Below are 16,142 nucleotides of genomic sequence, written 5' to 3' on the forward strand. Positions count from 1 at the left end.
TCTACATCACTGAGATACCGTTTTCTAGTCTGTCATACGTCAGGGATTGTAGTCTACATCATTGCGATACCGTTTTCTAGTCTACATCACTGAGATACCGTTTTCAGGTCTGTAATACGTCAAGAATTGTAGTCCACATCACTGAGATACCGTTTTCTGGTCTACATCACTGAGATACCGTTTTCTAGTCTGTCATACGTCAGGGATTGTAGTCTACATCACTGAGATACCGTTTTCTGGTCTACATCACTGAGATACCGTTTTCTAGTCTGTCATACGTCAGGGATTGTAATCTACATCACTGAGATACCGTTTTCTGGTCTACATCACTGAGATACCGTTTTCTAGTCTACATCATTGAGATACCGTTTTCTAGTCTACATCACTGAGATACCGTTTTCTAGTCTGTCATACGTCAGGGATTGTAGTCTACATCACTGAGATACCGTTTTCTGGTCTGTCATGCATCAGGGATTCTAGTCTACATCACTGAGATACCGTTTCCTGGTCTACATCACTAAGATACCGTTTCCCCCGAAAACGGTCCCATTTTTGATTTCTCCGGTTATTTTCTCTAAAAAAGAGACGTTTCCCGTGTGTTTCCAGTGGTTAACGTTTCCATGTCGTTCAGTCTACGTAGATGTATCAATATTAAAGATGCTACGGCGCCGAAAAGGAGTAATTATGACCGATTTAAAACAAGAATAGGCCGTCAAAATATTTTATATTATACCCAAAGTTAAATACTTTACGCTATTACCACCCTCCAAAATTGTCAGCTTTTGATTGAATCTTTTAGATTTAAAGTTGAAAATAATTAATTGCGTCCCGAAGAAATTCTACCATGCTCCGCCTCTACCAAAAGGTCCCCATGTCACACACGCAATGAGTCTACACAAACAGGTAAAATGGTACCAATGTCACACACTCAATGTGTCTACACAAACAGGTAAAATGGTCTACATGTCACACACTCAATGTGTCAACACAAACAGGTAAAATGGTCCCCATGTCACACACTCAATGTGTCTACACAAACAGGTTAAATGGTCCCCATGTCACACACTCAATGTGTCAACACAAACAGGTAAAATGGTCCCCATGTCACACACTCAATGTGTCAACACAAACAGGTTAAATGGTCCCAATGTCACACGCTCAATGTGTCTACACAAACAGATAAAATGGTACCCATGTCACACACTCAATGTGTCTACACAAACAGGTTAAATGGTCCCAATGTCACACGCTCAATGTGTCTACACAAACAGGTAAAATGGTACCCATGTCACACACTCAATGTGTCAACACAAACAGGTAAAATGGTCCCAATGTCACACACTCAATGTGTCTACACAAACAGGTAAAATGGTACCCATGTCACACACTCAATGTGTCTACACAAACAGGTAAAATGGTCCCTGTGCACACTCAATGTGTCAACACAAACAGGTAAAATGGTCCCCATGTCACACACTCAATGTGTCTATACAAACAGGTAAAATGGTACGTGTGTCACACACTCAATGTGTCTACACAAACAGGTAAAATGGTCCCCATGTCACACACTCAATGTGTCTACACAAACAGGTAAAATGGTCCCCATGTCACACACTCAATGTGTCTATACAAACAGGTAAAATGGTCCCTGTGCACACTCAATGTGTCAACACAAACAGGTAAAATGGTCCCCGTGTCACACACTCAATGTGTCTACACAAACAGGTAAAATGGTACGTGTGTCACACACTCAGTGTGTCTACAAAAACAGGTAAAATGGTACGTGTGTCACACACTCAATGTGTCTACACAAACAGGTTAAACGGTCCCCATGTCACACACTCAATGTGTCAACACAAACATGTAAAATGGTCCCCATGTCACACACTCAATGAGTCTACACAAACAGGTAAAATGTTCCCCATGTCACACACTCAATGTGTCTACACAAACAGGTAACATGGTCCCCATGTCACACAATCAATGTGTCTACACAAACAGGTAAAATGGTACGTGTGTCACACACTCAATGTGTCTACACAAACAGGTAAAATGGTCCCCATGTCACACACTCAATGTGTCTACACAAACAGGTAAAATGGTCCCCATGTCACACACTCAATGTGTCTACACAAACAGGTAAAATGGTCCCCATGTCACACACTCAATGTGTCTACACAAACAGATAAAATGGTCCCCATGTCACACACTCAATGTGTCTACACAAACAGGTTAAATGGTCCCAATGTCACACACTCAATGTGTCTACACAAACAAGTAAAATGGTACGTGTGTCACACACTCAGTGTGTCTACACAAACAGGTAAAATGGTCCCCATGTCACACACGCAATGTGTCTACACAAACAGGTAAAACGGTACGTGTGTCACACACTCAATGTGTCTACAAAAACAGGTAAAATGGTACGTGTGTCACACACTCAATGTGTCTACACAAACAGGTAAAATGGTACGTGTGTCACACACTCAATGTCTCTACAAAAACAGGTAAAATGGTACGTGTGTCACACACTCAATGTGTCTACACAAACAGGTAAAATGGTACGTGTGTCACACACTCAATGTGTCTACAAAAACAGGTAAAATGGTCCCCATGTCACACACTCAATGTGTCTACACAAACAGGTAAAATGGTCTCCATGTCACACACTCAATGTGTCAACACAAACAGGTAAAATGGTCCCCATGTCACACACTCAATGTGTCAACACAAACAGGTAAAATGGTCCCCATGTCACACACTCAATGTGTCTACACAAACAGGTAAAATGGTCCCTGTGTCACACACTCAATGTGTCTACACAAACAGGTAAAATGGTCCCCATGTCACACACTCAATGTGTCTATACAAACAGGTAAAATGGTCCCCATGTCACACACTCAATGAGTCTACACAAACAGGTAAAATGGTCCCCATGTCACACACTCAATGTGTCAACACAAACAGGTAAAATGGTCCCAATGTCACACACTCAATGTGTCTACACAAACAGGTAAAATGGTCCCCATGTGACACACTCAATGTGTCTACACAAACAGGTAAAATGGTCCCCATGTGACACACTAAATGTGTCTACACAAACAGGTAAAATGGTACGTGTGTCACACACTCAATGTGTCTACACAAACAGGTAAAATGGTCCCCATGTCACACACTCAATGTGTCTACACAAACAGGTAAAATGGTCCCCATGTCACACACTCAATGTGTCTACACAAACAGGTAAAATGGTCCCCATGTCACACACTCAATGTGTCTACACAAACAGATAAAATGGTCCCCATGTCACACACTCAATGTGTCTACACAAACAGGTTAAATGGTCCCAATGTCACACGCTCAATGTGTCTACACAAACAGGTAAAATGGTACGTGTGTCACACTCAATGTGTCTACAAAAACAGGTAAAATGGTACGTGTGTCACACACTCAATGTGTCTACAAAAACAGGTAAAATGGTACGTGTGTCACACACTCAATGTGTCTACACAAACAGGTAAAATGGTACGTGTGTCACACACTCAATGTGTCTACACAAACAGGTAAAATGGTCCCCATGTCACACACTCAATGTGTCTACACAAACAGGTAAAATGGTCCCCATGTCACACACTCAATGTGTCTACACAAACAGGTAAAATGGTCCCCATGTCACACACTCAATGTGTCTACACAAACAGATAAAATGGTCCCCATGTCACACACTCAATGTGTCTACACAAACAGGTTAAATGGTCCCAATGTCACACGCTCAATGTGTCTACACAAACAGGTAAAATGGTACGTGTGTCACACTCAATGTGTCTACACAAACAGGTAAAATGGTACGTGTGTCACACACTCAATGTGTCTACAAAAACAGGTAAAATGGTACGTGTGTCACACACTCAATGTGTCTACACAAACAGGTAAAATGGTACGTGTGTCACACACTCAATGTGTCTACAAAAACAGGTAAAATGGTCCCCATGTCACACACTCAATGTGTCTACACAAACAGGTAAAATGGTCTACATGTCACACACTCAATGTGTCAACACAAACAGGTAAAATGGTCCCCATGTCACACACTCAATGTGTCTACACAAACAGGTAAAATGGTCCCTGTGTCACACACTCAATGTGTCAACACAAACAGGTAAAATGGTCCCCATGTCACACACTCAATGTGTCAACACAAACAGGTAAAATGGTCCCCATGTCACACACTCAATGTGTCTACACAAACAGGTAAAATGGTCCCCATGTCACACACTCAATGTGTCTACACAAACAGGTAAAATGGTCCCTGTGTCACACACTCAATGTGTCTACACAAACAGGTAAAATGGTCCCCATGTCACACACTCAATGTGTCTATACAAACAGGTAAAATGGTCCCCATGTCACACACTCAATGAGTCTACACAAACAGGTAAAATGGTCCCCATGTCACACACTCAATGTGTCAACACAAACAGGTAAAATGGTCCCAATGTCACACACTCAATGTGTCTACACAAACAGGTAAAATGGTCCCCATGTGACACACTCAATGTGTCTACACAAACAGGTAAAATGGTCCCCATGTGACACACTAAATGTGTCTACACAAACAGGTAAAATGGTACGTGTGTCACACACTCAATGTGTCTACACAAACAGGTAAAATGGTCCCCATGTCACACACTCAATGTGTCTACACAAACAGGTAAAATGGTCCCCATGTCACACACTCAATGTGTCTACACAAACAGGTAAAATGGTCCCCATGTCACACACTCAATGTGTCTACACAAACAGATAAAATGGTCCCCATGTCACACACTCAATGTGTCTACACAAACAGGTTAAATGGTCCCAATGTCACACGCTCAATGTGTCTACACAAACAGGTAAAATGGTACGTGTGTCACACTCAATGTGTCTACACAAACAGGTAAAATGGTACGTGTGTCACACACTCAATGTGTCTACAAAAACAGGTAAAATGGTACGTGTGTCACACACTCAATGTGTCTACACAAACAGGTAAAATGGTACGTGTGTCACACACTCAATGTGTCTACACAAACAGGTAAAATGGTCCCCATGTCACACACTCAATGTGTCTACACAAACAGGTAAAATGGTCCCCATGTCACACACTCAATGTGTCTACACAAACAGGTAAAATGGTCCCCATGTCACACACTCAATGTGTCTACACAAACAGATAAAATGGTCCCCATGTCACACACTCAATGTGTCTACACAAACAGGTTAAATGGTCCCAATGTCACACACTCAATGTGTCTACACAAACAGGTAAAATGGTACGTGTGTCACACTCAATGTGTCTACACAAACAGGTAAAATGGTACGTGTGTCACACACTCAATGTGTCTACAAAAACAGGTAAAATGGTACGTGTGTCACACACTCAATGTGTCTACACAAACAGGTAAAATGGTACGTGTGTCACACACTCAATGTGTCTACAAAAACAGGTAAAATGGTCCCCATGTCACACACTCAATGTGTCTACACAAACAGGTAAAATGGTCTACATGTCACACACTCAATGTGTCAACACAAACAGGTAAAATGGTCCCCATGTCACACACTCAATGTGTCTACACAAACAGGTAAAATGGTCCCTGTGTCACACACTCAATGTGTCAACACAAACAGGTAAAATGGTCCCCATGTCACACACTCAATGTGTCAACACAAACAGGTAAAATGGTCCCCATGTCACACACTCAATGTGTCTACACAAACAGGTAAAATGGTACGTGTGACACACACTCAATGTGTCAACACAAACAGGTAAAATGGTCCCCATGTCACACACTCAAAGTGTCAACACAAACAGGTAAAATGGTCCCCATGTCACACACTCAATGTGTCTACACAAACAGGTAAAATGGTCCCTGTGTCACACACTCAATGTGTCTACACAAACAGGTAAAATGGTCCCCATGTCACACACTCAATGTGTCTACACAAAGATAACAGACCATGTTACAGAACGTTGAATTATAAGTATGTTCGTTCATTAATTAGTTAATGTTACAAACGCTTTTACAACTTTTTTTTTACATATCTCATTAAACGTTGTCTGTGTTATACTCGAGTAATTTAATTTGGCAGCAAGGATGACGGCAATAATGAAATGTAAAATTGGAGGGAAATTATACAACAAAAATGCACAAACAATATATGCACACATATACAACTCACGAACACAAAAATAGCTATTTTCATTGTAAATTGTATTATAATAAAAAAAAATTTAAAGATGCAGAATTTCGGTAGGAACATTTCAACCTCCAAAACATGCAACAAATTCACCAACGGCAGAGAGCACAGGATGAAGTAGCCCGAGTTTCCTCCGGCCCTGACACCTTGCCTTACTGTAGTACTGTAGTACGTATTGGTAGTGTGTTATGTATGAGAATGTACTGGTAGTGTGTGTTATGTATGAGAATGTACTGGTAGTGTTTGTTATGTGTGAGAACGTACTGGTAGTGTGTGTTATGTGTGAGAACGTACTGGTAGTGTATGTTATGTATGAGAATGTACTGGTAGTGTTTGTTATGTGTGAGAACGTACTGATAGTGTTTGTTATGTGTGAGAACGTACTGGTAGTGTGTGTTATGTATGAGAACGTACTGGTAGTGTGTGTTATGTGTGAGAACGTACTGGTAGTGTATGTTATGTGTGAGAATGTACTGGTAGTGTTTGTTATGTGTGAGAACGTACTGATAGTGTTTGTTATGTGTGAGAACGTACTGGTAGTGTGTTATGTATGAGAATGTACTGGTAGTGTTTGTTATGTATGAGAACGTACTGGTAGTGTGTGTTATGTGTGAGAACGTACTGGTAGTGTATGTTATGTATGAGAATGTACTGGTAGTGTTTGTTATGTGTGAGAACGTACTGATAGTGTTTGTTATGTGTGAGAACGTACTGGTAGTGTGTGTTATGTATGAGAACGTACTGGTAGTGTGTGTTATGTGTGAGAACGTACTGGTAGTGTATGTTATGTATGATAATGTACTGGTAGTGTTTGTTATGTGTGAGAACGTACTGATAGTGTTTGTTATGTGTGAGAACGTACTGGTAGTGTTTGTTATGTGTGAGAACGTACTGGTAGTGTGTGTTATGTATGAGAACGTACTGGTAGTGTGTGTTATGTGTGAGAACGTACTGGTAGTGTGTGTTATGTGTGAGAACGTACTGATAGTGTTTGTTATGTGTGAGAACGTACTGGTAGTGTGTGTTATGTATGAGAACGTACTGGTAGTGTGTGTTATGTGTGAGAACGTACTGGTAGTGTATGTTATGTATGATAATGTACTGGTAGTGTTTGTTATGTGTGAGAACGTACTGATAGTGTTTGTTATGTGTGAGAACGTACTGGTAGTGTTTGTTATGTGTGAGAACGTACTGATAGTGTTTGTTATGTGTGAGAACGTACTGGTAGTGTGTGTTATGTATGAGAATGTACTGGTAGTGTTTGTTATGTATGAGAACGTACTGGTAGTGTGTGTTATGTGTGAGAACGTACTGGTAGTGTATGTTATGTATGAGAATGTACTGGTAGTGTTTGTTATGTGTGAGAACGTACTGATAGTGTTTGTTATATGTGAGAACGTACTGGTAGTGTGTGTTATGTATGAGAACGTACTGGTAGTGTGTGTTATGTGTGAGAACGTACTGGTAGTGTTTGTTATGTGTGAGAACGTACTGGTAGTGTGTGTTATGTATGAGAACGTACTGGTAGTGTGTGTTATGTGTGAGAACGTACTGGTAGTGTATGTTAGGTATGATAATGTACTGGTAGTGTTTGTTATGTGTGAGAACGTACTGATAGTGTTTGTTATGTGTGAGAACGTACTGGTAGTGTTTGTTATGTGTGAGAACGTACTGGTAGTGTGTGTTATGTATGAGAACGTACTGGTAGTGTGTGTTATGTGTGAGAACGTACTGGTAGTGTGTGTTATATATGAGAATGTACTGATAGTGTGTGTTATGAGTGAGAGCGTACTGATAGTGTGTGTTTTGTGTGAGAGCTAAACTGTTAGAGAGTGTGTTACTTTATGATTTGTACCTGGATATTTGACGTTCCATGACCCATATGAATCAGCTAGATCTAGAAATTGCGTGTCCCATTCTACGATCAAGGATATCTATTACACTCGGGTGACGGAGCCAAAATATTGATTATATATACACAATACACACGTTGTGTATGTTAGTATGAAAGGTCATGATGTTTACCTGTTGAATTGGCGATATTTTCATCATCATGTCAGATATTGTATTGAAATCCATGATCATCTCCCAGGTATAAACCTATCCTAACAAAGAAACTATATCATTATACAAATTGGTATCATGAATAATATCTGGGTTTAACTCTTCATAGTGGTTTTTTCAAAGGACAGTTCGGCATCATATGTTTAGTACGTACATAGGGGGTCTTACACGATTTCGTATGTTATTGATAAAATGAGTTTAGGTATGTTTAATTCAGTTACACTCTGGTGAGTTAAAACGGGAAATTAATGAAAAATTGCATTAAACACGAAATAGAAATTATTTGATATACCGTGTTATTAAGATGAGTGACAAGTGTTCGTGAACGTATTATCAACATTTAATCAAACCTAAAATATTAACATTAGTAACAACTATATTGACCTCGTAATGCATTTTTTTTAACAAAAATGGAAACCCGGGAACAAAGGTTAATGTTGATGATGATGGGACACTATTGTTGATATATCTCGACTCATGACTGCCGGATATCTACCTTCGTATACAAGCATCCCGATCTCCGTAATACATTTTTAAATCGAGAACGAAACTCGCGGATGTGGTAATTTGTATGTACATTGATAGGATAATTTGATAGCTGGAGGGTAAGGTATGGTATATATATGGCGGACATCAAAGGTCCCAAGTTCAAAAATTGTATTTTCTTGTTTTCTTTTATACTTAATTACTCAGAAACTTGTTGCGGATAGAAGCGATTTATACGCTAGACTTGTCTAGAATGGGACATAAGGTATAGCTTTGGGCCGCACAAGTTAGGATTTCAGTTGATGTTTTTATAGAATCTGCACAAAGGCATCTACTGATCATATGGCAATATATAGATAAACATATATAATATTTAATTTGTGGAAACTCTTTAAAGATATAGCAAGATTGGATTTTCCGAACTGACCACATACAATATATTTTAGCTGACATTGGTTTTTAAAGTATTCTTCAAAGATACAGATCACCGAGATCTTGCAACTTGTGCGAAATATGCCTTTAACCATTTTAACACTTTACGTACACTCTACCTTGGGTAGTGAGTGACCGTATCACCTATCTAGGGAGCTGACATAAGACATTAGTTACCTGTACCTGTGTTGTTTAGTTTAGTTTATTCAACTTGAAGCCTCACGGCTCATAAGTATAACATAGAAGCATCAGCATACACATATATACAATACGTAACTAATTGTTATAGAGGATGAACAAAACAGTAGGCGTAACTGGTGAAAAGCATCCGCAAACATTGATTTTAACAACAAAAGCACAATTTGTCAGAGTATTCAGGGGGTGGACAAAACAATAAACATAACTGGAGACAAGTACCTTAAGTCATTAATAAAAAGTAAATAATGTTGTACACTACCTATCTGGTGGGCTGACTTGGATATTAGTTACCTGTACCTGTGTTGTACACTCTACCTATCTGGTGAACTGACTTAGATATTAGTTACCTGTACCTCTGTCGGACACTATACCTATCTGGTGAACTGACTTAGATATTAGTTACCTGTACCTGTGTTGTACACTCTACCTATCTGGTGAACTGACTTAGATATTAGTTACCTGTACCTCTGTCGGACACTCTACCTATCTGGTGGGCTGACTTAGATATTAGTTACCTGTATCTGTGTTGTACACTCTACCTATCTGGTGGGCTGACTTAGATATTAGTTACCTGTACCTCTGTCGGACACTCTACCTACCTGGTGAACTGACTTAGATATTAGTTACCTGTATCTGTGTTGTACACTCTACCTATCTGGTGTGCTGACTTAGATATTAGTTACCTGTACCTGTGTTGTACACTATCTATCTGGTAGGCTGACTTAGATATTAGTTACCTGTACCTCTGTCGGACACTCTACCTATCTGGTGGGCTGACTTAGATATTAGTTACCTGTATCTGTGTTGTACACTCTACCTATCTGGTGGGCTGACTTAGATATTAGTTACCTGTACCTCTGTCGGACACTCTACCTACCTGGTGAACTGACTTAGATATTAGTTACCTGTATCTGTGTTGTACACTCTACCTATCTGGTGGGCTGACTTAGATATTAGTTACCTGTACCTCTGTCGGACACTCTACCTACCTGGTGAACTGACTTAGATATTAGTTACCTGTATCTGTGTTGTACACTCTACCTATCTGGTGGGCTGACTTAGATATTAGTTACCTGTACCTGTGTTGTACACTGTACCTACCTGGTGAACTGACTTAGATATTAGTTACCTGTATCTGTGTTGTACACTCTACCTATCTGGTAGGCCGACTTAGATATTAGTTACCTGTACCTGTGTTGTACACTCTACCTATCTGGTGGGCCGACTTAGATATTAGTTACCTGTACCTGTGTTGTACACTCTACCTATCTGGTGGGCTGACTTAGATATTAGTTACCTGTACCTGTGTTGTACACTCTACCTATCTGGTGGGCTGACTTAGATATTAGTTACCTGTACCTGTGTTGTACACTCTACCTATCTGGTGGGCTGACTTAGATATTAGTTACCTGTACCTGTGTTGTACACTCTACCTATCTGGTGGGGCTGACTTAGATATTAGTTACCTGTACCTGTGTTGTACACTCTACCTATCTGGTGGGCTGACTTAGATATTAGTTACCTGTACCTGTGTTGTACACTCTACCTATCTGGTGGGCTGACTTAGATATTAGTTACCTGTACCTGTGTTGTACACTCTACCTATCTGGTGGCTGACTTAGATATTAGTTACCTGTACCTGTGTTGTACACTCTACCTATCTGGTGGGCTGACTTAGATATTAGTTACCTGTACCTGTGTTGTACACTCTACCTATCTGGTGGGCTGACTTAGATATTAGTTACCTGTACCTCTGTCGGACACTCTACCTATCTGGTGGGCTGACTTAGATATTAGTTACCTGTACCTGTGTTGTACACTCTACCTATCTGGTGGGCTGACTTAGATATTAGTTACCTGTACCTCTGTCGGACACTCTACCTATCTGGTGGGCTGACTTAGATATTAGTTACCTGTACCTGTGTTGTACACTGTACCTATCTGGTGGGCTGACTTGGATATTAGTTACCTGTACCTGTGTTGTACACTCTACCTATCTGGTGGGCTGACTTAGATATTAGTTACCTGTACCTGTGTTGTACACTCTACCTATCTGGTGGGCTGACTTAAGACATTAGTTACCTGTACCTCTGTCGGACACTCTACCTATCTGGTGGGCTGACTTAGATATTAGTTACCTGTACCTGTGTTGTACACTCTACCTATCTGGTGGGCTGACTTAAGATATTAGTTACCTGTACTTATGTCGGACACTCTACCTGTCCGGTATTAGGTATGGTAGCGCTATAAGATAGATTAGCAGAATCCCTTAGCTAATACTGACGGCCGAATGCCGTGATAACTGATCAATATTTAACTGGAGCCTACGGAAAGGTTCGGCTGATATCAAATAAGTAGGTATAATTTAAGGTAATACTCTTGTCACGCACAGCGATATACATTTAAATATGTCACGCTTAGAACATATAGAATCAACTTTTGTGACCTTCGTTTAACCTCTAAATCACTGACGTGTTGTCAGTCGTGTAACTTTGTTTGTAACAGTAGTTATTTGTCTGGTTGTTAGATCATCAGTTCATGAACGAAGGGAGATAACCCAATCGTGCTCTGCTACCATGCCTGATCATTTGGTTTTTGGTATTTACCAGTAGCGAAGACATATAAATCATTTTCTTTAACTACCAGTAACATTTCCACATACAATATTGCCTGGATCATGATGGGTAGTTTATGACACACGTCTGACCATAAACGAGAGTACGATCACGCTGTAAAACAATAAGATATCGAGTGGATGCTGAGGAGACATGTTCCATTCAGACAAGTCAATCACAACTTATATAACCAGAACCATTTTAAATTTACAATATGTCAAGTTTTCAGGGAAACGACTCTGGATTTGAATAAATGGATTTGAAAACAAGATATTACTTCACTGATCATATATTGTATATAAATATAATTATGCAGTCACATAATGACACAATCAAGCATTTCATGGAAATCATCGTCATTTCACTGTAACACCAATGAAGACGCTATTTTCTTTCACAATGATAAAACTCACTCCACTTTCTTGTTTCGAAAATGTATTTATTATTAGTAGATAACTGACATAACCTCCAGACCTATGACCTTTGCATGACCTCGAAGAAAAGAAAAATTAACCGAGACCTAATCTCACGGACTCCGCAAGCAATGATTACGTCATAATTTGTAATCAAAGAAACATCGACATCCCTACGTTATCCCAGAACACGGAGACATTACGATGGCTATTAGACGATAATGTTTACGGTATAGATAACATCAACACGACCTCCTAATTACACAAATCTTGTATAACGTCTACAGGATCAGTTATCATGCGGATACTGCAACCGTGTAATGCACGTGCGAGTAGACAAACATAATGTACCTGCGGTGTTCAGCGTAACGCAAGTGAACAGGTACACATGTATCCTCCCACTCAATATTCAAGGGTGAGACATTTGTTTGGCGCACGTGAGGAGAGGAGGGGTGAAAACATGACAGTATTAAAGATATGCAGTGATAGAAGGATTTGTTCGCCTCTATGATAAGTTACTGAAAGGTCGGTGACTACCTCAGCAGGAAGGGGCAAGGGGGTACTAATTACAGCAAAGAAGGGGGCCGTATGGGTAGGCCAGGGAGATCAAATGTGAAAAGTGGGGTGTGTAGCTAGGCTAGTGAAATAAAATGTAAAAGAAGGGGTTAGTAGGCCACGGAGATAAAATGTGAAAGGAGGCGTTGGTAGGTCAGTGAAATAAAATGTGAAAGGAGGGGTACGTAGTAGGCCAGGGAGATAAAATAGTGTTTGAGAAAAGGGAGATGATATAGGTCCGGGAGGTTAATATATTCAGAAGAGGAGGGTACCAACAGCTGGAGAAAAGGCATAATTGAAAGTAATTAGAGTCGTTTCAGTTTGAGGAAGACAATATAGTCAATTATTAAGTGAAATGTGTACCGATTTCAGCGGGGTGGGAGTATAACAATGGATATCGTCACTGTGGAGGGAGCAACAGAGAATGGTAACGTCAGTGGGGAGGGGATATAGAGAAGGGTAAAGTCAGTGGGGAGGGGATATAGAGAAGGGTAACGTCGGTGGGGAGGGGGATACATAGAAGGGTAACGTCTGTGGGGAGGGGATATAGAGAAGGGTAACGTCAGTGGGGAGGAGGATATAGAGAAGGGTAACGTCAGTGGGGAGGGGGATATAGAGAAGGGTAAAATCAGTGGGGAGGGGGATATAGAGAAGGGTAACGTCAGTGGGGAGGGGGATATAGAGAAGGTAAAATCAGTGGGGAGGGGGATATAGAGAAGGGTAAAATCAGTGGGGAGGGGGATATGGAGAAGGGCAACGTCAGTGGGGAGGGGGATATAGAGAAGGGCAACGTCAGTGGGGAGGTGGATATAGAGAAGTGTAACGTCAGTGGGGAGGGGATATAGAGAAGGGTAACGTCAGTGGGGAGGGGGTATAGAGAAGGTAAACGTCAGTGGGGAGGGGATATAGAGAAGGGTAACGTCAGTGGGGAGGGGGGTATAGAGAAGGTAACGTCAGTGGGGAGGGGATTAAGAAAAGGGTAACGTCAGTAGGGAGGGGATATAGAGAAGGTTAAAGTCAGTGGGGAGGGGGATATAGAGAAGGGTAACGTCAGCGGGGAGGGGATATAGTAGAGAGATGGACATTGTCAGTGGGGAGGGGGATATAGAGAAGGCAACGTCAGTGGGGAGGGGGATATAGAGAAGGGTAACGTCAGCGGGGAGGGGATATAGAGAATGGTAACGTCAGTGGGGAGGGGATATAGAGAAGGGTAACGTCTGTGGGGAGGGGATATAGAGAAGGGTAACATAAGCCGGGAGGGGGATACACAGAATGATGACGTCAGTGGGGAGGGTATACCGATGAGTGGTAAGTAGACATTCGTGTCTTGCACGCGCCTCCCTTCCTCACTAATTAGTACAACACTCGACAGTGTATGAGTCTCGACTGTACTTCCGCTCAACAATACGCTTGATATGTGAGGCATTTCCGTATACCATACAATCGAGGAATGCCGTCGGCTCTACGACAGCTCGTACGTAAAATATCGACAGACCACCGCGCCTCAAAGTAAACATCATCATCGTAATACCACAACCGACCTGTTCTCAATGTTTTACATGCTCAAGTTCAAGTTCAAATATTTTATTAAAGTGTCACACATCAGATTCACAATATAAATACAGAGTATAAAAAGAGTTAGTGTAAAAACCACTCTTAAAACTTAAAAGATTCATATCTACACGACATTTAAATCTGACGTCCATTCCACATTGGAATTATGAGACACTATGAGTATTAATATATATATTTTTTTTTTTTTAACAAAAAGATAAATCACAATCAATTACTATTTATATAGGATTTGTCTACGTCGACATACAATATTATAGCAGGTTTTGGCAGTAAAACGTAATAAACTAGAATCACTGAGGAGCGCTGACATTTTATCCGTATTATTCATAGAGTTAAAATTGTCAATAAAATATGCAGCCTGAGCTTGGGGCTCCTTACTTAAGTCAACATACACAGGACATTCGAATAAAACATGCTGCTCGCATTCAACTTGGTCTGTACAATTAAAACATATTCTCTCCTCAACTGGCAATCTCTCATAACGCCCTGTTTCTATACGTAACGGTGCTACACCACACCTAAACTTAGCGAGAGCACTTCTATGAGCTTTAGGCATTAAAACATGTACATATCTCTCAGGTTCATATCTATGTTTAAAAAGCTTGTAAAACCTCAACTTATTTCCACCTTGTCTCCCATTCTTACTTACATCTCTATTTACATCTAAATTCCAATCCTTTAAAAACTCATCCATTCCTCTCTGCTCACCGGTATATAAAAGTTCATTTGTATTAAAAGGGCCGATATCAAATATCGACAGATCTAATGATGCTTCAAATGCCAAGTGCCCCATCACTGTAGTGATTTACACGTCACTGGGATTAAGCGTCCCATCACTATAGTGATTTACAGGTCACTGGGATTTAGCGTCCCGTCACTATAGTGGTTTACACGTCACTGGGATTAAGCGTACTGCCATTATATTAATTTACTCGTTACTGGGATTAAGCGTCCCGTCACTATAATGATGTACACGTCACTGGGATTAAGCGTCCTGTCCCTATAGTGGTTTACACATCACAAGGGCCAAGCGTCCCGTCACTGTAGTGATTTACATGTCACTGGGATTAAGCGTCCCGTCACTGTAGTTATTTACACGTCACTGGGATGAAGCGTCCCGTTACTGTAGTGATTTACATGTCACTGGGATTAAACGTCCCATCACTATAGTGATTTACAGGTCACTGGGATGAAGCGTCCCGTTACTGTAGTGATTTACAGGTCACTGGGATTAAGCGTCCCGTCACTGTAGTGATTTACAGGTCACTGGGATTAAGCGTCCCGTCACTGTAGTGATTTATTCCTCACTGTCGTTAAGCGTTCCGTCAATTATAGTGGATTAAGCGTCCCGTCACTATGGTAATTTACACGTGACTGGGATATGCGTCTCATCACTATAGTGTTATAATCAGCACTATACGACCAGCATGACTAATATTAATGTATATTTTACAACATATTGTATGAATGCAGCGAATGGGTTACCGTACTATCGAGAGTTGGGGAAGCCCATCAGATCAGTGAAGCGCTAATTCTTACCGTCTGACGTCATTTCACTACC

The sequence above is a fragment of the Pecten maximus genome, chromosome 1 (genome assembly GCF_902652985.1).
Source record: "Pecten maximus chromosome 1, xPecMax1.1, whole genome shotgun sequence".
NCBI classification, from domain to species: domain Eukaryota; kingdom Metazoa; phylum Mollusca; class Bivalvia; order Pectinida; family Pectinidae; genus Pecten; species Pecten maximus.